This window comes from Chamaea fasciata, unplaced genomic scaffold, assembly GCF_029207755.1.
Source record: "Chamaea fasciata isolate MVZ Bird 193981 ecotype frontalis unplaced genomic scaffold, bChaFas1.0.hap1 SCAF_3, whole genome shotgun sequence".
Classification (NCBI taxonomy): Eukaryota; Metazoa; Chordata; class Aves; order Passeriformes; family Sylviidae; genus Chamaea; species Chamaea fasciata.
Window position 1 is genome coordinate 20305433 of NW_027094088.1, and position 23797 is coordinate 20329229.

General features: G+C 42.2%; 1 protein-coding gene across 20 annotated transcripts in view; it reads left to right on the plus strand.

The window, feature by feature from the left end:
• The window catches only part of ESRRG (estrogen related receptor gamma), a 394158-nt gene that overhangs the window by 100931 nt on the left and 269430 nt on the right, over window positions 1–23797 (plus strand). The window contains exon 1 of one of the 20 annotated variants that reach the window (XM_066178264.1): window positions 1866–1876. The exons of 17 other annotated variants lie outside the window; for them this stretch is intronic. The gene's annotated coding sequence lies outside the window, so the exon portion shown is untranslated. Of the gene's footprint in view, window positions 1–1865; window positions 1877–8346; window positions 11816–12461; window positions 12544–23797 lie in introns of those variants that run through there. 2 more of the 20 variants (XM_066178260.1, XM_066178268.1) reach the window with 2 other exon arrangements.

Here is a 23797-nt window from a genome sequence, read left to right on the forward strand (position 1 = left end):
GTTTTCGTAAAGTGCCATCTGCCCTTTCCAGCTGCTGGACGCCACAAAAGGTCACCCCAAATGATCTAAATGCATCGTTTCCCTGGTGTGAAGGATGAAGCAGGGAACATTTGAATGAAGGCAGTGCTTTTTTTTTTTTTTGTCCTGCGAGCGTTCCCTTTGCTGTTTCAGTTCTGCAGTCGAGTGCTGTCGCTGGGGTTGGAGTCAGCCTCACTCGCTTTCTGTCCCTGCCACAGCCTCCAGCATGGCCAGACTCCTGCTCGCAGCCCTGGAGGGACTCTCTCAGGTGTGAACTCTGTGTCTGACCAGGTGCAGACCCAGGGACTGAGACCTCGGTCTCGGCTCTGCACGTCCCTGGAGCATTGCAGAAACCCAACATCTGCCAAGGAGGAGGTTTTGTACTGGTTTTGGCAGGGTGTGCTCAACTGCAGTGTCCTGAGCAGAAAACCGCTGGAACCAAATCTCATTTGCTAGGATTGAAATATAGCAACCAAAGCAGCTCATCCTGTCTCATTGTTTTTATGTGTCCCTGAGTCTAAAGTCATTTTTAAAATGTGAGTGATGCAATTTCTTGCATCTTTCATTTAATATGCTGCTTGGTAAACAGTGTTTTAGATTAGTATATTTGTAATTTAAATGAAGACAATACATCAAGTCAAGTCAGAAAAGAAGGAAGAAGTTTAAGGAATGATTGATGCCTCTTTCAGTGTTGTGCCCCCTTGAAAAAGAAAAAAGAAAGCATAAGGAGAGGGAAGAGGTGAGATTATTGAGGATCTATTGGGGTAAGAGAGAAGGACAGAAACTGTTGTTCATGGGCAGAAATACACTATTTTTAAAAGCACAGTCAGCTCTGATAGCTGAATCTGTTTTCTTCAAGCGCACTAATAAATTCTGCCTAATTCATTTTTTATTCTCTCTTGGGGTCTGCTTGCAGATTTGCCTCAACAAAGGAAGCATCGTGTTACTTCTTTTAAATAATTGATGGCTCTTGGTCCAAGCCAGCTTGAAGGAAATTCAAAAATAGGTACTGATTGAGTAAATACCCTGCCTCCCCCTCCCGCTCCCCCTGCCCCCATCCCTTATTTATTTTTGCAGCCTGGGTGACTGGCAGTTGCCGATGATGTCATTTGGGTACACCCAGCACTTAGCAGCTCTGATTTCATTTATGTATTTATTTATATTTAAGAAAATGAGAAGCTGTTAATTGTAAACTGTCTGATGGAGCTAAGAGCTCTTAATAAATCATCAGCAACCTTGTGCCATAACAACCAGGGATGGACCTTAACAGGTTGAGGTTGGAATCGGTACCAAGAGAGGCACTGGGGACACTTGAGTGTATTCCACTTCTCTTGGCTGTGCGATGTGCTCTTCTCAGGGCACCTCTGGGTCAGTGTTTTCCACAGTGCTGGTTGTTTGCAGGCTTTTGCATGCCACCTCTGAGAGTAGTGTGGTTTCCATGGAATAAATCATTTCTCTGGACAGCATGGATTTGCCGAAGCTCTGTGATGTCATCTATAGGGATACACCCTTTATAATTTACCTTTTAAATTATTCAAAAAACAGTGTGGTGCAAATTAACAATGAGAAAACCCAGAAATGTTTTTCTCTTTTTTTTTGTTTTGGCTAGGCTTCGAGAGACAGGATGTTCTTACACCAAATACTGCCGCAGTAAGAACATTTTTGGTGTAAAATATGCATAGGAGAAAAGAGTGGCAGAGTTCACATCTAGTGAATTTTGCATTCATACTCTGATTTGCAGTCAACATGCCTTCACGCCTCCCCAGTTTTGACAGCAGTGAGTTAAAGGACTGAAGAAAAGTTTTTGGAAGGTGGCTTCTGTGTGAAATTGTTATCCCTCTTAGAGTTTCTTTGTAAGGTATGTCCATGTTTCATAATGTTAATTATGCAATTTTGTAAAAGTGATGTTCAAATACAAAAAGGGACTGATAGAAAAAAAAAAAAACAGGGAACTTTAATTTTTTTCCGAGCAGGCAAGTCCTCCTACAGGTCACATCTTGATACAATATTTTAGTGCATGAGACCAGCACTCATGTAGTAAATAACATAAGGTCTTCTTGACCTTGCAACCTTACGTGGGCATGCATGCCATTCAGCTAAACCAGTCTAGTGTCCAATACCTTGGAGAAATTGCCAAGTATTTCCTCTGATGCCATGCTTGTCACCCACGCTTGCCGGGTGTTCCTCGCTGCCCGCTAATGGCGCTCTGGCCGCCGAGCAGTTTGAGCGCCGACAGCCATAGCAGGACCAGGCAGGGCCTTTCCAGCTGGAATAGCAGAGCACCATCAGGGGCATGTCCACATGAGTAGGTGCAGATGGACCAGAGTGGGCTGGACGTGGCTTGGCTCTGGTCTGGAAGCCATGGCGCTGCTTAGTGCAATGCTGTCATCAGGCAAATACTCTTACTGTTTGTTATTAGCAGTGTTAGATCTAGAAATTCCAGTATGAAGACTGATCTGTCAGGAGTATGCCATATATTTTGCATATTTATTGTTCTCCCTCCTGTAAAGTGAGTATCATCTTCAGTAAAGTAGACAATGTAAAGTAAGCATGGAAGATAATCTGATTTACAGAGAAAGCTTTCTTTGAAAAATGGAGTGATGGAGACAGGTCCATGTATTTCTCCTCTTCCCCTCCAGAAATGAACCTCTGGGGTGTGTATTTAGGGAAACCAGAGCATATAAGGGAGCCACATGGAGATGGGAGATCAGTATTTCTGTGGCATTGCTACCAAGGCAGAAAGAAGGCAATGCAAGAATGAAACTTGAAACAATAATATCCAAAAATGCCTTCCCGAGTGAGGCATACAGTTGCATATTTGAATACCTACAAAGTGCCCTGTGCTCTGAGTAGTTTCTCTGACCATTGTGGTGGTCGTGAGTGCTTACGCGTTTTTATCCAAGTGCCTGCAGGATTTGGAAACCTCTTTGTGGTGCAAAGTTTGCAACGAGGATTTAGAGATGTTCAAATTGTCTCTTTATCTGCCAAAAGAACAGGTTAAGAATTACTTTGGTGATGGGAAGAGCTTAAAATCAGCACACTTGCTCACTTTGGGTGTTAATACAGTCTTTAGCCACAGAGGGAAATCTAAGCCTTGCTGAAGGCACAGCATACCAAGGTATATCTAATAGTATGTGCTTAACTCTGTTGCCTGGGAGCTTTTATTTAGTGCAATGGCCAGGAAAATAGACCTCATGGGTTTTTTGCGGGTTTTTTTGGGGTTTGTTTGGGTTTGGATCCTGATTCACATCACCTACGTGTGTAAAGCCGGTAATTTACTGATTAATCAACGGGAAAAAACACTTACTTGGAAAAAAAAGGAAAAACTTGTGATAAAAACACTGTGCTATGAAATAGCAGCTGCATGAGAGGATATGAGTGGGTTATTGGTGTAATAGGGACCCTTCTATCTGCGAACATAATGCCATATAACAAATACCATGAGCCAAATTAGTAGCCAGTTTCTGGTAGCTGAATTCTCCATTTCTAAATGCTACTGCAAGTGTTCTGTTTAGGAAGGGAAGCTAAAAGCCTCTCAAGGGTACATGGAAAATGCTGATCCTGAATGTATAAATGGACACATTTTAATCCTTAAGTTATTAATTATTTCTCATGATTAATTGTAATTATTTTATTACTAGTCCAGACCCTTGGGTCAAATTGCTCACTGAAGTCAGTAAGAAATTTGCTGAAGAATCTCTTGATTTGGTATGTTATCATTTTTATATTGAATATTGGACATTATCAGTTGCATTAAAGAGACCAACAGCTATCATGCCATCAAATTACAGGATATATTTGGGTTGCAGGCGTAACTCCATTTCTTTCAGTGTCATCAGATATAACTGTAAATTTAATGCACAAAAGGAAGGGGAAATAATCCCTTCACCCACAAAGACATAAATTAAATGTTACCCCACGCTGAAAAATGTAACCTTAAATGAACCTTAAGTTAAGCAAAATTCAGTGCATACATTCAGTGTACATGCTCTGTTCAAGGGGATGGCAAGTACTTTCAGGTTAGTCTGAATTATTGAGGATTTTCTGGTGGGATAGCTGGGTACCCCCCTCCTTCTGGCCAGCTCTACCTTCCCAATGCCTCTCTCCCCTCAAGTAACCAGAAGAATCTTTTTCTTCTGAACATACAGCTTGTAATATACATAAAAGCAGAGTTTGCTTTGATCCTGACAGCAAAACGTTTATTTTTAAACTGGAACTGGGCTGTTGTCCAGCAATGCTCTTTCCTTTGCATCATGCCCTGCGTTTCAGCTCCGCAGCCTGCCTGGGTGCAGCTGGACCTGCTGCAAGAGGGACCTGGCGGGTCCTGCTGAGCTCGCTCCCTCCCTCTCCTCCCATTCCTCCTTCTCCTCTCGTTTTGAAATTCAAATTGAATGCAATTTTCAGCTCATTTGAGCCAGAATATACTCTTGCTGAGCTTCAGTGGCTCTTAAATTCAAACTCGAAGGAGAAAACAGATATCATCTGTCACCGAGGGTGGGAAAGGGTGTCCTCCCCACATTTTATTCATGGGAGACAAGGCTTCACTGACTAATTCCAGTCTTTCTGACTAATCACTCACTGGCAAACTAATCAGCTAATCGATGTGACTGGTTTCTTGTAGTTTGGTCTTTTTTTTTTCTTTTTTTTTTTTTTTTCTTTTTTCTTTTTTCTTTTTCCTCCAGCCTATTTAGTATTTATATTTAAAGTCCTAGAAGTGCCCTAGCTGAAACGCCTGTGTCCGCATTTGACTGTACCTGCTCATTTCTGGTCTCATTGTCCCCATCACGGACTATTCCCTTTAAAGAGCTGCAGATGAAAATGCCCCGAATTGGACAGCTGGCAGAGAAGAGCCGAGGCATGAGAGATTTTCAAAAGAAGCTTAAAAATAGAAAGGAGCAAAGGGAGAAAAACTGTTAAATCATTAGGTGTTGTTATGCCAGCAGGTTTAGGATCAGGTACATGTACAGGGTACGTACCATAGCTACTTATTCTATAAAACCTGTTTAACACATGTGGCAGTATCTCGTGAGTCATCTGGTGGGAGTCCTGCTTAAAAGTAGAGAAGAAATACGACTCACTGTTTTTTTCCTTACTGCTTTATTTTTTTCTAGTATTATTTTTGAAATAGAAAAAGGCTCTTGCAAAAAGGTCCAGCTCCTGCTTTTATTGTACTCCTTTAGAAACTTCTCTTTCATTTGGTGAAAACAGCATTGGTTCAGAGATTGACAACTACCTTCAAAGGGAAATGTTGCAAGAAACAGCAATTTGGTAGGTGTAAGGGCAAAACTAAAGTACAATCTGTGCTAGTAGAGAAAATAGGTTGCTTAATCTAACAGCATGATAGCATTTTAATGCTGCTCTGAGCCACGTCAGCTTGCCACTGGCAAAAATCCACAACCTGAATTTTTGTTGTAACAAAATCTACATGCCATAAAGGACGTCATAAATAGACGGGACATCTGCAAATGGTGAGAACATATTAAAGTCAGACTGGAAAGAATATCAAACACCATGCTGGTCCCTTAATTGTTTTATACGTTCTAAAGCCTTGATATATTACTAAAACTTGGAAACTGCTGTTCTGGAGCTCTCTTGGTGCCTGTTCCTTGTTCCCCATGCTGGGCGAGGGTTGGCGTACAGTCAGGGCCCAATCCTGCAAATAGTTTTGTGTTTGGTCTGCTAACATCACCCAAACTGAAATGAAACTCTGGGCCAATATTCAGTTATCCCTTTGGTCACCTTATGTACTTCAGTTTAGTGTGTGGTAATCCCTAAGAAAACCCTTTTTGCTGTGGGCTGAACCAAAGCAGAGATTGTGCCTGTGCAGTCTGCTGGCTGGTTCATGACAGATGCCTTGTACAGAAGCCAGTGTGCTGTTATGGCAGAACTGGGATGTCTCATATTGGAGAGGCACTGGCAAAAAGCAGGACTGGGGAAAGAGGGCGCTCTTGGTGTGTGATCAGAGAAGCCCAAGCTCACCTTTGGGACTGGGCCCCTTCAGCACTCAGGCAATGTTTAGAGACCTGGATCTGGATCACAGTGGAGTGAGTCTAGAGGGGTAATTGGCACACGGCTGCCATGGTAGCTGGAATTGATTTCCAGTGGTCTTTGTGGTGGTAAATGTTAGCCCTGATGCATTTACAGTTACTGAAGCAGGGGATTTTGGAATCTTTTTTTAATTAGGCAATTAAATTCAGGTTAAGCCCTGTTTCAGGCACCTCAGTGCCTCTCTGAATCTTCCCTTTTCTCTCCAGTGGCTCTGTTAGACATTGACACTGACCTGCAAAGCTGGTACTACAAGTCCTTATGAAGAAATCTGATATTCCTATGGAAGTTATGATGATATATGTAAATCAGCTGCCATATTCACACTGTCACCTCTTCAGCTGAAAAAGAAGGGCAAATCATTTCGTTGGTAGCTGCTGAAACCGTCAGCTGCACTGTCATTAATACTCTCCCCTCTTTCCTGGAAACTCAATATGTCAGCTACCTGATGTACCCTTCCTCTTCCAAGAATACATCTCTCCATTCCTTCAAATTCTTCTTGAGCTGGGACCTCCCATCTGCCAGTTTATTGTTCTTCTTCTGGCCCATTAGTTTTTCCTCCATTCTTTTTCCATAGCCTCATATGTTTTTTATAGAATTTTATTGTGTGCTAATAACCAGAGTATATGAGCTCTAGCCGTATAAAGTGATGTGTCCAACTGCTGTGATCCCTTTTTGTTTCACCCCTCCTCTTTCTTGTGGGGAAAACAGTGTGGGGTAAGGAATTAGGTTTTGAATTTTTGAATTGCTGTTATATACACCTACACCATCATGACTCTCTGGTCACCCTCTGCTTTTAAGGCATCCCCTGGACCATCCTGTTTGGACTTTGGTGCTGGATCTTTTCCTCAGGGAGCTGCCCAAATTTCTTTTGCTGCTCTCTGAGAAGCGAGTGTCCATGTGGTGTCAATTCTCTGAAGCAGGTGTTCCCTAGATGCCATTGCTGAACTTCCTTGCTCTACACTCTCTACTCTGTCTTGCTGCTTAACCCTGATCGTCCCAGACATCTTCCATGATCAATCCCCTCTTCTGTAACTGATCCTTCAGGGGCCACGTGGCAGCTGAAGTATTAGCACACAAACTTCGTACTGAGATTTGTGTAACAGAAAATATTTTGCTTTGCAGATATACAAGAGCCAAAGTAATCCAAGTGATATAAGAAGTGCCTGCCTCCTTGCTTGGGTGGCTCTCCTGGATCTCACCCCTCCCTGGTCCACCTTCCAGCCCACAGCCATCTCTCTTGGTTTAGGCTTGGGCCATATATGAAGTTTTCCATTCCAGAAAGAAGCAAGACTCTGGCTGTTGTCAATAGACATTGGCATCAATGTGATTTTGACTAGAGTCTCTGCAACTCACCTTTTAGTTGTAGCAGATATTCCCATACAACTTCTTAAAAGTCACAGTTGCGCCTGTAAGTTTTCCACGTGAATAAACAGTTGTTCACCTCAGGAATCCCATTAGAGATTTCCACATAAGAAATGACTGGATTGCAAGTCAAAAAACTAAAATTGTTGCCCCATCCTGTAAAAAAACCTGTTGATGTGTCTGTGTGGGTTATGCCTATATAGGTGTGTATCCACAGAAAGAGTTATGTTGATGATATTTCCTCAATAGCAGATTATTTGCTGCTGTTCAGAGGTCATTGGGTGGTGTGTAAGTTCTGCTTGATTATAACATGCTCAGTGGAGATCACAGTTTCAAATGAATAAACAAATGCCAACCAAACCGTGGGTGTTTGTGGTATTGAACCTATAATCAGGTTTTTGCTTTTTAATTTTGTATCTACTTTTAAGAATGTGTATATTAATCCTTCTGATTTTTTTTAATCATTCTCTATACTTTTAAAAATACTTTCTTTCTTTATAGTGCTTTGAGAAATTTAGTAGTGTAGGATCAGAACTCTTCTCTTTGAAATTATCTTTAAAACTGCTATTGACTTTAGCAGGATTAGTGGTCATGTTAGGGAGCCTGAGAAAGTGGTCTTACAGCTCACACAACATCTGATTCCTAAATAACAAACCTCGTCAAGTCAACTATTTCCGAGTCACGTTTTGTTCCATCCTGGCACAAGCCAGACTGGGACAACAAATTGTATCACCAAAGAGGCATGACATGAGCCATGCGTGTATTCTCACCCGCCTTTGGATTGCCATGGCAACAAGACTTTTAATTATGGAGAGCCAAAACAGTAAGTTGTATATCAGATGGGGCTCAGTTTTCCCTGTGGACAGAACTCTGATTAGCCACTGGAGAAAAGCTTTGTATCTCAGTTTTCCTTCCAGTCTGAATTTTATTCTCTGCTTCAGCAGCTGGCTTGTTGTGTTCAGCGTGTGAACTTGGAGAGGCTGCAGCCAGCTGGAGGACAGTGGCACAGAGGGAGATGAAGTGACCCTCCTGTTTCAGGGGCAGCCTGGCACCGTGCTGGTTTGGGTGTTTAGGAATGGTTCTCTCACTAAAGGACTGCTCTCGGCTTCCCTCTAAACCACTGGAGATCTGCGGATTTGGAAAGGGCTGGTGTGAAGTGATGTCTGGTAATCGGCCTTGACAATGTTCAAGATTGTGCTTAGGGGGACAAACAAGGAGCTCCACTTCAGCAGTACACATGAAAAATTTGCAAAGCAGATCCACGTCTACATCCAGCTGTGGGAAAGAAATATGTCTGCATGGTAGGATGCAGGTCAGGAGTGGCTTTTTTCACAGTGGCAAGGGTGTTGTTTAAGTCACTTGTCCAAAGGGTGGTGTAAGGGTAGTGGCCCAAAGTGTGTATGTCATTCAGGAAATTCATAACAAGAGAAGAAAAACTTCATTGATATAAATCAGTGTCTTCATACGTATAAAAAAATCAGTTATGGGCCTCCTAATGCACTGATTTCCTATTTTGTTTGAATGGTGGCCCTTGGTGGTTATGGTAAGGCTGATTCTGGGTTTGTGAACTTCCTGGCAGTGTTTGAAGAGTAGTGAGGCTGGAGAAGAGATGGAACCCTGTAACTTCTGTGTGGATCTATTCTGATCCTCTGGGATTCCAAGCATATGTTTTCACGATTGCAGGTCTGTGGCAGTGTCATCGGGAGATCGTGGCCAGAGATCGTGGTATCACAGAGAATGAGAGCTGCAAGATTGCACTGTTAACTAAAAATTCAGTCATTCAAATGTAGTTCCAGGATGCAGGGGGCTCAGCAAGCATGTAGGCTAATATTTAGACTTGGTGAATCTGTAATCTCACTCCTTGCAGTGTCACAACAGCTTTTATTTACAACACACAACCCCGAGCAAGTAATTCACTGATGAATTTATTGTTGATTCACTTGTACTTCTTGAAATTTAAGAAGTCCTGTTTCTAAGATTTTCATTTTGGAATTTCAGATCATAAATTAAGCCCTCTTATGAAAGAAAATAAGAAGTTTGCTGTTGTTTTTAATAAGATTTTATGGTAAGTATGGCAACGGCAAGTCTGTCAGTCCCAGCTTTACTGCACGTGTGTAGCTCTGTGCCTTGAGACCCTTGAAATATCTGGTTTTAGGACATCAGCAGGGGGCTAATGAAAAGGCTTTGTTGATTTTAACGAATTACAAGCCACTGTAGCCAAAATAAATATAATCTGCTTTTTGGATTAGTTGTCACACATGATTTTACCTACTAGCAGTGATTAAAGAACCCTGGTGGACCAGAAGCATAGCTACTCTCTGGTGACTCTTGCTAAAATAGCAATAAACAGAAGTAAATAAAGTGTTAGGGCATTAGTTATCTTTAATAAACACTGACACTGCATATAATGCTTGGGAGGAGGCTTCAAAAGCCTCCACTCAGTACAGACAGCAGTGTCACTCTGTCTAGCACAGAGAGTATTGGTCATTTTAGATGTCTGGAAATCATGGCACGGCCAAGCCATGTTCCTTATACCACTGGGCTGCTGTCACTCCTTGAGAGGTGCCATCCCACCTGCACACCTCATGGAGGCCTTCATCAACTCAGCCATTTTCATCTAGCAGCAGACACCAGAACCAAAGTTGAAAATACCCCAAACTAGAGGGATTGCGACAGGAAAATGAAGGGAGCATTAATTCCTTGTGTAATTCTGCAACCTCTAAACCACTGTAATTCCATCCAGTTAATGAACGGAGGGCTGGCGCTGGTCTCACTTACCTTAGTCTGTGTAAGCTGATGAACAGAATTACTTGCCCCTGCTGACATTTTTTATCCCTGATATTTTCCCAGTAATCAAGGGTGGGTGTGTTTCCTGATCTCCTTCACATTTGTTGTGAAAGGCAACAATTACACTTGATGATACTGTACTATTCCTTTGGACTCATTGTTGCTTTTAATCAGTGGAGAGAAGAAACAAAACAAACAAAAACATGTTCCTTCTTCCAAGAGGAAATTATTGCTGCAGTATTGAATATTGGAAATGATTTTGGGTTCTTTTGTAAGGGGGATAACACCTTCCTGAGAGGGCAGAGAATTGAGGAACTTCCCAAAAGCAACAAAGAAATTTAGGACTTCGGAAATTTAAAAAAAAAAAAAAAAAAAAAAAAAAAAAAAAAAAAAAAAAAAAAAAAAGGTCAAGGGATAGCAAAACATTAGAAATATTACTTTAAGGAAAATCCTACCAAAATAGGGAGAGGGGAGAGGGTGTGAGCTTTCTAATGAGTCTTGAACTTGTATTCATCTGTTCCTAATTGTACACCCCTGGAAGGCACATGGCACTGTTCTACGAGGAGTTTATCTTTTATATGACAGCTACAAAACTTCAAACTCTTCAAGTAAACATCCTCGGGCTTTTTAAGAGTTGTGTAACTCCTTTTTGATGTATGGAGTTAGATTCTTGTGTGGTGTTTTTGGTGAGGTCATGCAGCAGTGACAACCCACTTCTGGCTTTATAGTCTACAGAAAAAATACTTTGATACCGTGCTCAGGAAGGGAGTAAGACCCACCAAGGTCCCATCCTTCTCTTGGCTGGCAGTCATTAGGAGTTTGGAGACTTGCCCGATGGTGTAATTCAAGTCTTGACTGCATATCTTATTGGTTAAAAATAGGAGCCAACTCCAGCTCATCAGTTTTTGCTAAGAAACTATTGATTGTGATTAGCAAGCTTAAAAATAATTACCTTGTGTGTTCATTGCTATCTTTGGACATACTCTCATATTCCTACTGTTATAGAAAGTATTGAGCAGCACAATAGGACAATTTGATGACTAAGGTGTTACACTGAGTGGGCGGCAGAAGGGTATTGAGCACATCCTAATTGTTCCATCTCCTGGGCATGGAACAAACACACAACACCTACACAGGGGAGAAAACCCACCGGCCTTGCTGGAAAATACAAAGTGAGCTATCATGCCCTTGTTCCCATGGGGGGAGGCGTATCCAGTCCTTCCCAGTTGTAGTCATCACTTTCACCACACCTTTGGCAGAAGCCACAAGCCCACCCAGCAGCACAGGGGTAAAACAGTGGGGAAGGGGGAAGTGAGTTTCACCTGGGTTTTAACACCTGCTTTAAAAGCCTGATGGTGCTGATTCATACCTGGTTGCAGTTGACCCTGAGTGGCTGACTCAGTTAATGATAACTGAAAGCCTGTCTGCCTCTGGAAGGTGTTGTTCTGTAGCAGGGACAGTTTGAGCAAGCAGATGAATTTTTGTTACTTACAGCCCTGTGTACTCAAGTGAACCAGCATCCACTTCAGTCTGCTCAAGCCTGGGCCACCTGCTGAGAGTGTGAGAAGAGCTCCCTATACCTGTCAGACTCCTAATGCAGGTCAGTAGCCACTTCAGGGGGCCACCTTCTCCAGGCTTTAACTCTTGAACACCCCTGGAAAAGCTGAGTTTTTGCCATGTTGTTCCTCTCTGCTGAGAGAACCAAGGAAGAATAGCTTCTCTATTTAAGTTTGGTGTCAGAAGTTGGGTGGTGAGACTGCTGTGTGTTATATTTGTGTGTATACATATATGTGTATGTATTTTTTACGCCTATGGGATCTCTTTACTCTGTTCTTTTGGTCTCAAATCCTCTATGAATGTGTCAGTGCTTTCAAGTCCCTACCAGTCTGTGATGCCCAGTCTGAGTTTGCGTTTTCAATTTCTATTTCTCCCAAAGGTTTAACTCTGATATTGGTTTGGTGTGTAACAGGTTTGCCCTTAGCAGGCACCTTGTGGGTGCATGGCCGATAATGTGGGTTAGAATGTCAATTATGGGGTGTTTTGCAACCAGGGCTGCTTGCTGCGGGGCTGTGCCTATCCAATGTGGTGGTCTCATTGCACAACCAGAGAGTGATGTGTGGGGCAGGGTGCAAGCTCTTCAGGCCAGCTGCAAGTCACGTGAAACTGTGCGTGTTTGCATGTTCAGGAGAGGGATTTATTCCAGCTTTTTGTGTGTTAATGGCAGCTTTTGAAATTTAGAGCTAGCATTTACCCACGGGGAGGGAGAAAAAATCACTTGGTAAAGTATTTCCCGGTGCAGTGGTCTTCAGATCGTCACAGGTGGGAGAGGTGAGTGCTGGGTCTCACCAGAGTGGCTTCCTCATGTGGATTTTGGATTTGGTGATTTGTGTTGCTTCAAGAACGTAAAAAGAATGAATCACAAGGCATTGGTACAGTAGCAAGGGAAAGTGTGGGCATGTTTGCTCTGGTCTGTGTCAGAGGAGGAGATGCAGATGGACTGCAGCTGCAGCTCTGGGAAAGCAGGGCTGGAGCAGGAGCCCTGAGGGCTGGCTGAGGAGCTGGGAACCTGCTAGGGAAGGTGCAGCTCCTTTCCCCTTGCTGTTCCTCAAGGGATGTTACAGCAGCCCCGAGGAAGGTCTGGGCTGCATGGACAGAGAGCAGGTGATGGTTTGGGGAAAAAAACTTCACTGGCAGGAGTTTCTGACAGCAGCTTTATGCACTAAAGGTATTGTCATATGCTTTTTAAGACTTTCTAAGTGACTCTAAATCTTTGTACTGCAGTAATTTCGCTATAAATATCTGTGTAAATTCTCAATAGACTTGTACATGTAAGCTATGTATTCCAAACAATTCGCTTCAAAAATATTTGGCCTGACTGAGAAAAATATTGTTGGAAGAGCTATTTCTTTCCCCTGCTGTGTTTAAAGGGGCTTAGACTTGAGTCCTTAAATTCAGCATCCTTTATTAGCATGATTCCAGGATTCTCAAGGATTTATATAAGAGCTTGAAACATTTAAAATGTTTGTCACATTTAAAACCAAATGCTACAACTTGAAGATTTGATCTATTGGGCTGTACCAGAGCTAGAAGTGAATGTTGCATCGCTTTTCTGTGGTTTGAGTACCTTCTCCTTCACCCAGGAGACTGCAACGTATTTTTTCGTGTCGGGCTGTCTCAGATACTTACGTGGCTGCAGCTACTGCAGTTTCTGAATGTTTCACAACACTTTGGGGAGAATATTATTACCTCACACATATCACTGGCTCATGAATACTGAGTGCCACAGATGAACTTTGACAAGGTGTTTGGTACCTTTTTTTGGAAAGAAGGGCATGATTTTAGAGCAAGTTTACTAACGTATAATGAGCAACTGCAGATTTTGCACATCAGCAGGGAGTGCTGGGCTGAAACCCATCAGGTCTGGGCCCTGGAGAAGCTGAGCTAGTCACAAGTCCCCCATTTACTTATTTGCCATGTGAATATAGCTGTTATACAGCCTATTGGCTATACAAGCAACTTGTGATCTTACGCAGGTTTTTTTTTTTTTTTTTTGCGTTATATTTAACACTTTTCTTGTCAGAAGCAGTGAGAAACGGGGAGAAATACTTCTGCTTGTATGTAAGCTGATGGCTTCGAGTCAACTACAGCTGCTAGCCTGGCAATAATTTGAATTGTTGCAAACACATAGAAAGAGTAAAATAGAAGACACAGGGAAAAGAAAATAATCATCACCAGGGACGTTTCTTTAGAATAATTTTATTAAAAGTTCATGTTTGAAGTGATGTCATCCTTTTCATTCTCTGTATTTAATTGTCCTTCTGAAGCTTGGCACAGCTATTCTGATGTGCAGCAAAAATATTACATCAAAGGTGAACGTTTGAATCCTGGCTGAAAAATAAAACAGAGGGTGGTGGGACACAGAGCAGGGGGGAGAACCCCCAAATGACTAAGAGTTCTTGAAAGTAAAATATAAAAGAAAATAATAATTTCTCTCCCCTGACAAATAGTTCAAAAAGTAGCCAACAGTTTGGATCTGGTATGTCACATTGCATACAAATGAAGAAACTGTCACCATCAGTTTCCTTTGAAACCTTTTGATCTTATCTTCTGTAGTAAAGGGCATGTGACTTGATCAGGGCTTCTCTTCTCTGATACGTAGTCAGAGTCCTGATCTACTGAAATATCTGTGACAGATTTCTCCACTCAGTTGATACTTTTTTTTTCTTCTTTTTTTTTTTTCTTTTTTTTTTTTTTTTTTTTGTTTCCCTTCAGTGCCTTTGTCTGGGGTGGATATGATTTACCTTTCCCTCTCCATCCAGGAAAGCTAGTTTCCTAATTTGGCAAATTCTAGCTAATCCTGTATATTATGTCTTATTTGGTAGAAGTCTTATACCTGTTTTCTCTCCACTTGTCAGGCTGGCTTGTTTTTCTGGTAAGCACAGGAAAGGGGAATAATGATATTTTGTAAAGACACATTGACACTCAATTATTCTGAAAAGTCGTGGGATATGTATTCTGGCAATTAATAAAGAATTGTTTTATTGACAGTACCTTTGATTGGAGGATTTGAATATGCACAGTCAGTAGCATCGGGGGACAGCAGTGGAAGGAAAAGCTTTCTAAAGACCACTAAAACTTAAAAAGCACAGTTTTTATGAGGTGTTTATGTTTTTAATACAAGCTATAATAGCTAATGTGCTTTTCTTGATTAATGTTTTGGTCCAGAACTATTGAAGTGAAGGAAAATTTTCCCAAAGGGCTAAACTTTGCTACTATGGCAATTGATGGCAAAGCTGTTTTTAACATCTCTGTGTTGAGACTGCTCTGTGAGGGAAAGTTGAAGTAAGAACTAAGCCCTAGGAGGTCTTGCTGGGCTCCCCTTTGCAGAGTAAAGGCCAGAACAAAATATCCTTGGGTCCCTGTGTTGTCACTGCTAGGCTTTGCTGCCCAGTTCCTGGTGTGGGACACCCATCCTGGTGGTGGTCACAGGGTGGTTTGTGCCTCTGCTGGGGCACTGGAAACAAGTTTGCAAAATTTGTGAGATTTGCAGCATAGACAGAAAGTTTGGCTTTTTTACTTTCCTTTTTTTTTTTTTTCCCTGTGAAAAGTAGGCAGTGATTGAGATGTCCAGGAATTGTTTCTACCCAAACTTGCTAATTAGAGAAAATGCTGGAGTTGCTGAGTTGAAAGCAGTGTTTAAATGGGTGAAGGTTACTGGGCAGTGTTGTTTGCACAGGAGGTCAGGCTGGGTGATCTCTCTAAGCCGGCAGCCAACTCCACCCTGGAGCATGAGGTGCAGCCTTGCAAACAGGGAGTTCTCAAAGAGAAACCTGGATATTTCCAAGCTCAGAGGAGCAACTGTGGGCTGCCTGCTGGCCAGAGCAGGCTCTGCTCCATTGGGTTTTCTGCTCGGCTCCTGTTGTCAGCATGTCCCTGTTGGGAGTAACGAGCTGAGAGGAGCTGGAAGCGAGCCTGCAGCGTACCAGCTCGTCTGGGAGGTGCAGCAGCAAACCCTTTGCAGTGCTGGTACTGGGAGCTGTTTCAGAGAGTGGTTTTGTTCTCCGGTGGTTTTAACACAGCAAACTGTTGGATGGGTTTACATGTGAGTGTCCCTCTGCCTGCTGAGATGGCTTGTGTCACTGTCCCCCAGAGCTGGGAAAAGGTGACTGTTGGGTTGTTTGTACAGAAAGGTCACTTTTGGAGTCTTTGTGTAAAAGTCTGGGAGAACCAGAATAGGTGGGACTGGTCCAGCAGCATGTTCTCTTGTTGCTGAAGTCCTCAGCTCTCTGTTTCTAGTTTAGCAGAGTAGGAGAGCATGTCAGGGCGTCCTCCTGGGCCCCAAAGATGTGCTTAAGAGGGTTTGCTTCTGGGCTAGCAAGGAAAGCTAGCAACGCTAACTTGACTTTTTCGTCTGAAGAATTTGGCTCTTCCCATGTCTGGGCTTTCTCCTCTTCTGTTGTTTGTTGTGTGATGAGTAAGAGCTGGTTTTCAGAAGTGGTGCCTGAAGAGCGATGGGTTTGGTTGCAGAGTGGAGCTGAAGGTCCTAACAGTTGGGATCTTGGAATGCAAATAGCATCCAAAAATGGTTTTGCCTTTTATCCATTAACACAAACATAGGTCAGATGTTTTAACTATCAACATGGGTGAAAAATCAGTCTTCCTGATGCTCCACAGGGCTACCAGTTCAGTATATTCTGGATGCTTCAGCTCTGGAGTGTGAAAGGCCAGGGACAGAAGCACTAGGAGGTTGCTTCCATCTGCAGATTTTTGCAGCCCCTCCAGCATCTTTTTTCTGGGATAGGCAGCACCTCATCAGCCAGCTGCCAAGCAAGGAGACCTGCTGGTGGTGCCAAGGGCTGGAAGAAAACCTCAGATGTGGCTGGAGATAAACAGGCTGCCACTGAGACCCCCTGTTCTCCCCTGGCTGGTGAGAGAAGAATGGTGGGAACCTGACAAGACTCCCTGTTTCCCCATCAGGGAGTGAGGATGTGGGGGAATGTGATGCTTAGCACTCAGCACCACAGAGAAAAGTAGAGTTTTCTCTCTCTCTTAAGAGATCCAGAAAACCACCCATTTGCTTTCAAGGCTTATTCTGCAATCAGCATAATTTCTCAGGAGGAGGGGATTTTACTGTGGAACAGAAGGTTGGGGAATGGAGTGTTTGTAAAGGGAAAAGTAATTTTGTTTATGGGCTGGGAGTCAAAGGCCTTTTTGGGTGTGATCAGCTCTATCTGTCTGCTTGGCATACAGGAGGGAAGTTGTTGGATAGTTTAAAATGTTGGCTATTTTATAATAATACTAATAACAATTTAAAGATTTTCCCAGCTGTTGGAAGATGCAATTTTTCTTTGATAGGCCATTATGTATGCAAGACCAATTGGTAAACTGCAATGTACTGTTCTGTAATTATTCTCCCCTGTAGCTTTAATGAGGAGATCTGTGTGCAGTTTGATGGGAGAATATACTCTGCCGACAGCTACACTGAAAATCAAGACAGGTGTAATCTGCTTACTGTAGTCTGTGAATCCTCACCATGTGGCTGTGTTATCTCTAGTGCATGTTTATAGAAAGATGCTTGTAAAAGGATTTAATTTAATGGAATAATGGTAACTGACACTATGAAAAATGAAGGGGCTCAAATAATATGGTGAGTGGAGTGGTATAAACACTAAAGTAGATGATTAAAAAATTGGTGTATTACGTCATTTAGTTATGTGAAAGGAAATGCAAATCAAGCCATGGTATGGACTGAAACAAAGCATTCTCCACTACTGACCCAGTCTTAGAACAGACTTTGGGGTCTGCACGTAGCGATCAATACCTTGTCTGTTGTGCAGACATGCGTGGCTGTCCCTAAAGCTCTGCACAGGCCCATTTCCAGGACCCAAGTCTGAAGAGCAGGATATCTTTTAGAAGGCAGATACTCTGCTGAGCTGTAGCCAAAAGCTGCAGCTTTCTCTCAGGTGAGAGAGTAGTTTTGTGATGAAAGGACAAGTTCAAGCTTTGTTTAGGAATCTACTCTGTGTTGGGGAAGCTTTGAGACTCTCACATGTGATGGGTCTCTGTTTCCTTACCTGCACAGTAACGATAACAATGAACTATTACTAGAAAAGCAGTCCAAATAACTTACTATTTTGAAGCCATGGAGAAAAAAGGAACATCTCCTTGCTAGCAGCAGTTGCACAGGATGGTTAATTTGGAGAGATAAAATTACTTAGGCAGAACTGTGAATCGAGCTCTTCTTTTCGAGGCTGAAAGAAATAATACCCGGTCACTCTCCATGGGTGTGATTTATTAATTATCAGTCATTCTTAATCACTTGATACTGACATGTATCTAACACACTGGAGAGTTTAATATTGGAAAGAATACTTACCATGATTTTTCTCAGCAGTCCATTTTTAAGTGCTGGGGGAGATAATGTGGTGCCAGCACTTTGGTATTGTGTTTCAGATCCTGTGTGACTGTCCTTGAACATGGAGGATGAGTGCACAGAGGGTGGCAAAAAGTTGTTAGCGAGAGCCGTGCTAAGTGTGGCCATCCTCCTCACTGAATTGCTTGGAAGCCTTTGGCTTGTAGAATTCACACATGTCATGACACACAGGGTGGTGGGGTTTTTTTATTTAACCTTTTTTGTGGTAAGGCAAATGAATCTGATTTGTTATTCATACCAAGGATAGTCGAAGTGCATGATTGGACATAGTGTTACTGCATCAAGCAAAATGTGTTTTAAAAAATACCGAGAAGCTCTCCTGCTGGAGAAAGATGGGGATTGGATGGAGTTGGGCATTGCTGCAATTATTCTTATTATGCTGATCTTGCTCAGTTTTTTGAGTCTGGTGATTGCACTGATAAAGGAGCAGCCTTGATTTCTGCACATATGTTACAGTTACTTGTAAAACTGGGCTCACAGATTGCTCTGAAGCTTTTACTCTTCCTGCAGAACATTTTGGTAGCTCCAGCAGTTTGATCAGAAATGCAGCATCTCTCCTAATGCTGTGCAGGTTGATAAAACAGTTGCCGAGCTGGAGTCCCTAAAGAAATTATTAATTATCTGGTTAATGTGCATCAGGCTGTGGGAGTGTGAGATTAATCACCAGTGCTGGGATGAGTTGCTGAAGTGGATTTTGGTTTTTTGTCTCCTGTCACTTGGTAATGGCTTTTCCTTCCTTCACCATCAGGTGAACAGGTGCGGAGATGCTGTATTTTCATTTTCCTGTAGTTGGGAACAGCCGGTGACCAGGAAATGCCTCTCCCTCAGTCCTGCTGCATGAGCAGTTTACAACATGGAGTGCTACCTGCTTTGGATGTTGCAGCTGCAGGAGATGCTCCTACAGCACAGGACTGCCCTGAGGCTTCCCAGATAAACACATTGGAACACATGTGCCTGGGGAGGAATGCCAGGGAGGAGTGCTGGGCTGAGCTGGGTCTGGCTGTCTTCTATTCCCCAGGTCTCAAAGGGGTTGACTTATATTTGGAAGTGGAATTGCAACTTGACTCCTATTTGGAATGTATTTATATTACCTGGAATTTTTCAGTAAATGAACCTTCAGCATGTCTCCTTTGTTTAATGTAAGGAAAGAAAAATGTGCTCATTTATTGCAGAGATGCAGAAGAAGGTGGTTGTAACTCAAGTCTTTAGTCATACCATCCTTAAGCCAATGGGTTGCATTAATATTCAGATGCTGGAGAAGGAGTTGGAGTCCTTTCCAGTGGTGGTGGATCCGGGCATTGAGGTGCAACATTGCAAGCACTTGTCCTGCCCCGTTAACCATCAGCAGCTGCCTCAGAAATGGTTCAGTGAGGCCCTAATGTTCTTCCAGAGCTCCCTACTGTTTTACACACACTTGCACCACACACTGTACTGGTGGGGGAAAAAAAAAAAAAAAAGAAGAGAAGTAATTTGTCTTTTAAATCTGACAGTTGTGTTGCTATGTCAGTCTTGTACACAAAGCCATTAACAACTCTGCCCCAAGGCCTTTAGTTTTAGTGACTGCTGTTGAGGAGAAGGTGGAAGGAGCTACACACCTAAAGCAGAGCTTGCCTAGACTACAAGTGTCTCTAGTTGAGAAGCTGTAGACAGCAGTGCAGCAATCATTCTGTTAATATGTGCTGAGGGACAGAAGTCGAGTTTGAACCTCTCTCTGTTTCTAATGTCTAGGCATTTGGATTACTTTATCACCTCTAACCACGAGTATTGTTTCTCCCTGAGGAAGTCCTGTGAATAACCACAGCCACTGAAACTGAGATGCGCAGCACTTCAGATCAGAGACCTGTTCTTAACCTTCTGCTTAACTGTGTTCTAACAAGTGTTTGGGTTTCTTTTTTTCTTGGTCGGGTGGTTTTTTTGTGTGTGAATGTGTAGGTATTGGCCCTAATCAGCTTGTGGGGTTTGTTTCTTCCTGGCTAAACCAGTGGTGGTTTTTGTCCCTGGTGAACTGAAAATTTTTGATTACCTTGCCACTTCAAGCAGGCAGAGATGTACTTGTATTTGAGATTGCATTGCACTAATCCATTCTTGGGTTTTGCTCTCCATATTGTACTATCCCAAATCCCTCTTCAGCTAAAGATGTTACCTCAGGAGGGGACGAGATAGGTGTGCAGTTTTCAGAGAATTTGCTTTTTATAATAGCTATGTGCTCCACTCCGGAATCCCTGAACAGCCCATGATGGCATAAACATCCATTTGTTTGACAAGCTATGGTATAACTTCACATTAAATGTAGATGACCCATTTGTGTTTGAAAGCCCCTAACCAGCAAGTCAGCATGGCAGCAGCGGGGCTTTAAATGTTAAGCAGTCTTCAGGGCCTCAGGCTGAGTATTTGCACTGGAGCTGTTTGGGTTTCTGCTCCTTGCAGAGCTTCCTGAGCTTGTTGTGATAACTAAAATCAAGTTTACTTTGTTAAGCTCAGCAGTTCCCAGAACTGAAGAGATAACAGGGGGAAAATAAGACCTTTAGGAGGCAAGAAGTAAACTTCTGTCTGTATGGGGATGCATGTCACTGTCTTTGTGTGACTTTTTGATGATGATATGACCATTTCTTGATGCATGGTTGTATGCCCACGTGTGCAGGGGTGCTTGCCCACAGTGATGTATAAAAGCAATGCAAAAGGAGTGTAAAACTTGGGAAATGGATCAAGCACAAAAGGCAGTAACTTGGCAGCCTCTGGTGCTTAAAAATAAGTGGAATAGCAGATTTTCAGATGAGTAAATTGTGCAAATTCATGCCTAATTTACATGTATGATCACCTTGACTGCTTGTACAAATCAGGTAATTGTGCATGCAAATAGCTAATTAACACAATTAGCTGATCTGCTGATGCAGTCTCAGGATCTGTAAGTGTATACTAGCCATGCAGTTATCATGTATCTGCAAACCAGTTGTATGAAGAAAATCTAAGCCCTCAGAATTTAGCAGCTGTAGGGAGTTGCTTATTTTTTAGTATCACTGGTTTTGGCTTTGGGGTGGAATGTCTGATGGGGATCACAACTGTTATTGCAGTTGGGATCCAAAATCACTGAGGTTTAGTAGAAAAATTTAGTAGAAAAATTTCATTTCAAAGTAGAAAGTCAGTGTTGCTGCTGGTCATGCAGCCCATGGCAGGCTAGCTGGTCTGATGGCATGAAGTGCCCTTCCCATATAAATTGTTCCACAGTTTGGTCCTATGACTTCATAAAACTACCTGTGAACAAAGCTTGTTAAATACCAACTTATTACTATTTTTAAATAAGCAAAGTATTCTGGATTTTAAAGCTCTCTGCCTCCTTCCACCTTGGTAGAAAAGAATTTACTCAAAAAAGGTTTAAAGGGCGAGTCTCCTGGTTTTGTTTATTTGTCTTAGTCTCTTCCTTAGCATATTTGACTGCTAGGCAAAAATACCTAGGCAAGTTTAAACATGCAAATTGTCCCAAGTTTTGCAACTGCATCTGTGGACACCAAATATGAGTGCAGGGATTTCAGAAGTGTTTCTCCCATCTCTGTTTCTGTTACTTCTATAGCTGTTTTGAAGTGGACGGACAGCCTTCGTCATAGTCATTATTTATAATTTCAAACCAAACATAATGTGAACTTGCAGTTAATTCCTACAAATAATTTGACATCAAGATTTGAGGCTTCACATTGTGCACAAAGTAACAGCAAAATCTTCTAAAGGCAGGTATTTCTTGAACTGTCTCTTTAAAAATGTCTCCTAGTTATAAAATAGAAAAATGAAAACCTGTGCATTAGATTTGTGACCTACCTAGTATTGCATTTGCTTTCTGAATTTCCTTTCTCAGAAGTGTAGTTTTGTTTTAAAACAAAGATGAAACATACCATTAGCACATAATGGACCAGGATTCAAACCCTAACAAAAGTTTTGTGTCCAAGAGCACAATACTGTATGTCTTTCACGTTTCTCACATGGATGTCTGTGGTCTGTAGCATTTTCCTTACTGGGAGACTTCAAAAGGAGCACTGTGTTATGTTCTCGACAGTAACACTCATTTCCTTAAAATCTGCTCCGTGAAGGGAATTAAATGTGGCTGGAAGATGTCTTTAGAAAAACTGTTGTGAAATATTTTACTGTCATTTAGGTGGCCTCCAGATAAAGAACCAAGGGACTTCAGTGCAAACCACAGTGTGGGAAAAAAAAAAAAAAAATCCTGTTTCTGGTAGAGTCGCATCCATCTAGTGGTAGTTGGGTGCAGAGTCAGGAGAGGAGAGTGCCAGCCCTGGTGTGGTCACAAAGCCTCTCCTCTGAGGGTAAGTCTGCTTCTGAGCATCTACTGAGGAAACCCTCAAACACAGACAGAAAATCTACTTTAAAAGTATTTTTTAAAAAAGCAGAAGGGAAAGCAAAGCGGTGGAGACATCCACACTTTTTGTCTGCAAACAACACTGAGGAAGTTTGTAACCCATAGATGATAGCTTCCTTTATCACTCTGTATAATGGTGGGAATTAGCACACACCTCCTTTCAGAAAAAAAAAAAAAAAAAAAAAAAAAAAAAAAACAACAAAAAAAACCCAAAGTGAAACCAAAAAGCACTTAATTCTGAACAAATTTCACCACCATCCCACCCCAGGAAAACTACCAAAATCCAGAGAAAACACTTCCAAACCAACCAACCAAAAGAAGGTAAGATTTGAATGCTAGTTAGCGTTCTGATACCTGAGAGCACATGCAGCCCATGGCTTGCTCTTATCAGCTTGTGTGTCCCAGCCCTGGGAACAGAAGGCAAGGCCTTGCTAGTGTGTGCATGGGCTCTTCCCCCCCTTCCAGTGCGTGCTTTGCAATTTAAAGATGCAAAATTCATTGAGTGACAGACGATGATTAGTGAGGAGCTGAGGCCTATCTGCTGCGAAAGGGAGCTGGGGGGGGATGACTTTATTCCTGGTGGTGTCAAGTCTTTCACCTTGCTGCCCTTTAAAGAACAGTGGCAAGTGTTCCTTTAATTTTATTTACAAATTTGTTTCAACAAATGCAACAGCTTTTATGACTTTTATAACTCATTATTTCTCAATGAATCCTAAAATGTAAAAAAAAATAGCTGACTGTAAAAATCTTTTCCATCATCCAAATTTTCCCATTGACTGTACTGGAATTGAAAATTAATGGGAAATGAGAAGAAAGCAAAAATAAAAATAAGCAGTCTGGTTTTAAATGCAAAGCATAATGAGACTAAGGGAGAAACAGAACTGAAATAAACTGAAAATAAGACAAGCAAAGCTATGTAGGCCTTCACGTTGGGACAGTGTAAATCCATCTTTCTCCAGGAAGCAGAGCTGCTTGCAGAACAGGAGCTGAGGGCTGTAACATGCTCTAGTGTCTCACAGGTGTGTGGTGTTTTTCCTTCCAGCCTGGATCTGGCTGTGGGCTGGCTGTACAGTGCTAGTCAGGAAACGAAGGAGTCATTTACTGAACTGTTTAGAATTGGGAAGGGCAGAGAAGATACTTGGCTCTGGTGATGATGTTTATGCTTTTGGTTGGTTGAAATCCTGTTAATATCCATTAATACAGGCTTAAAGCCTTCTCTGAAACTTTTGGAATTACCTGTCTTTCTGTTATTTTAAGAGACAGTTATTTTTATTTGGATTGTT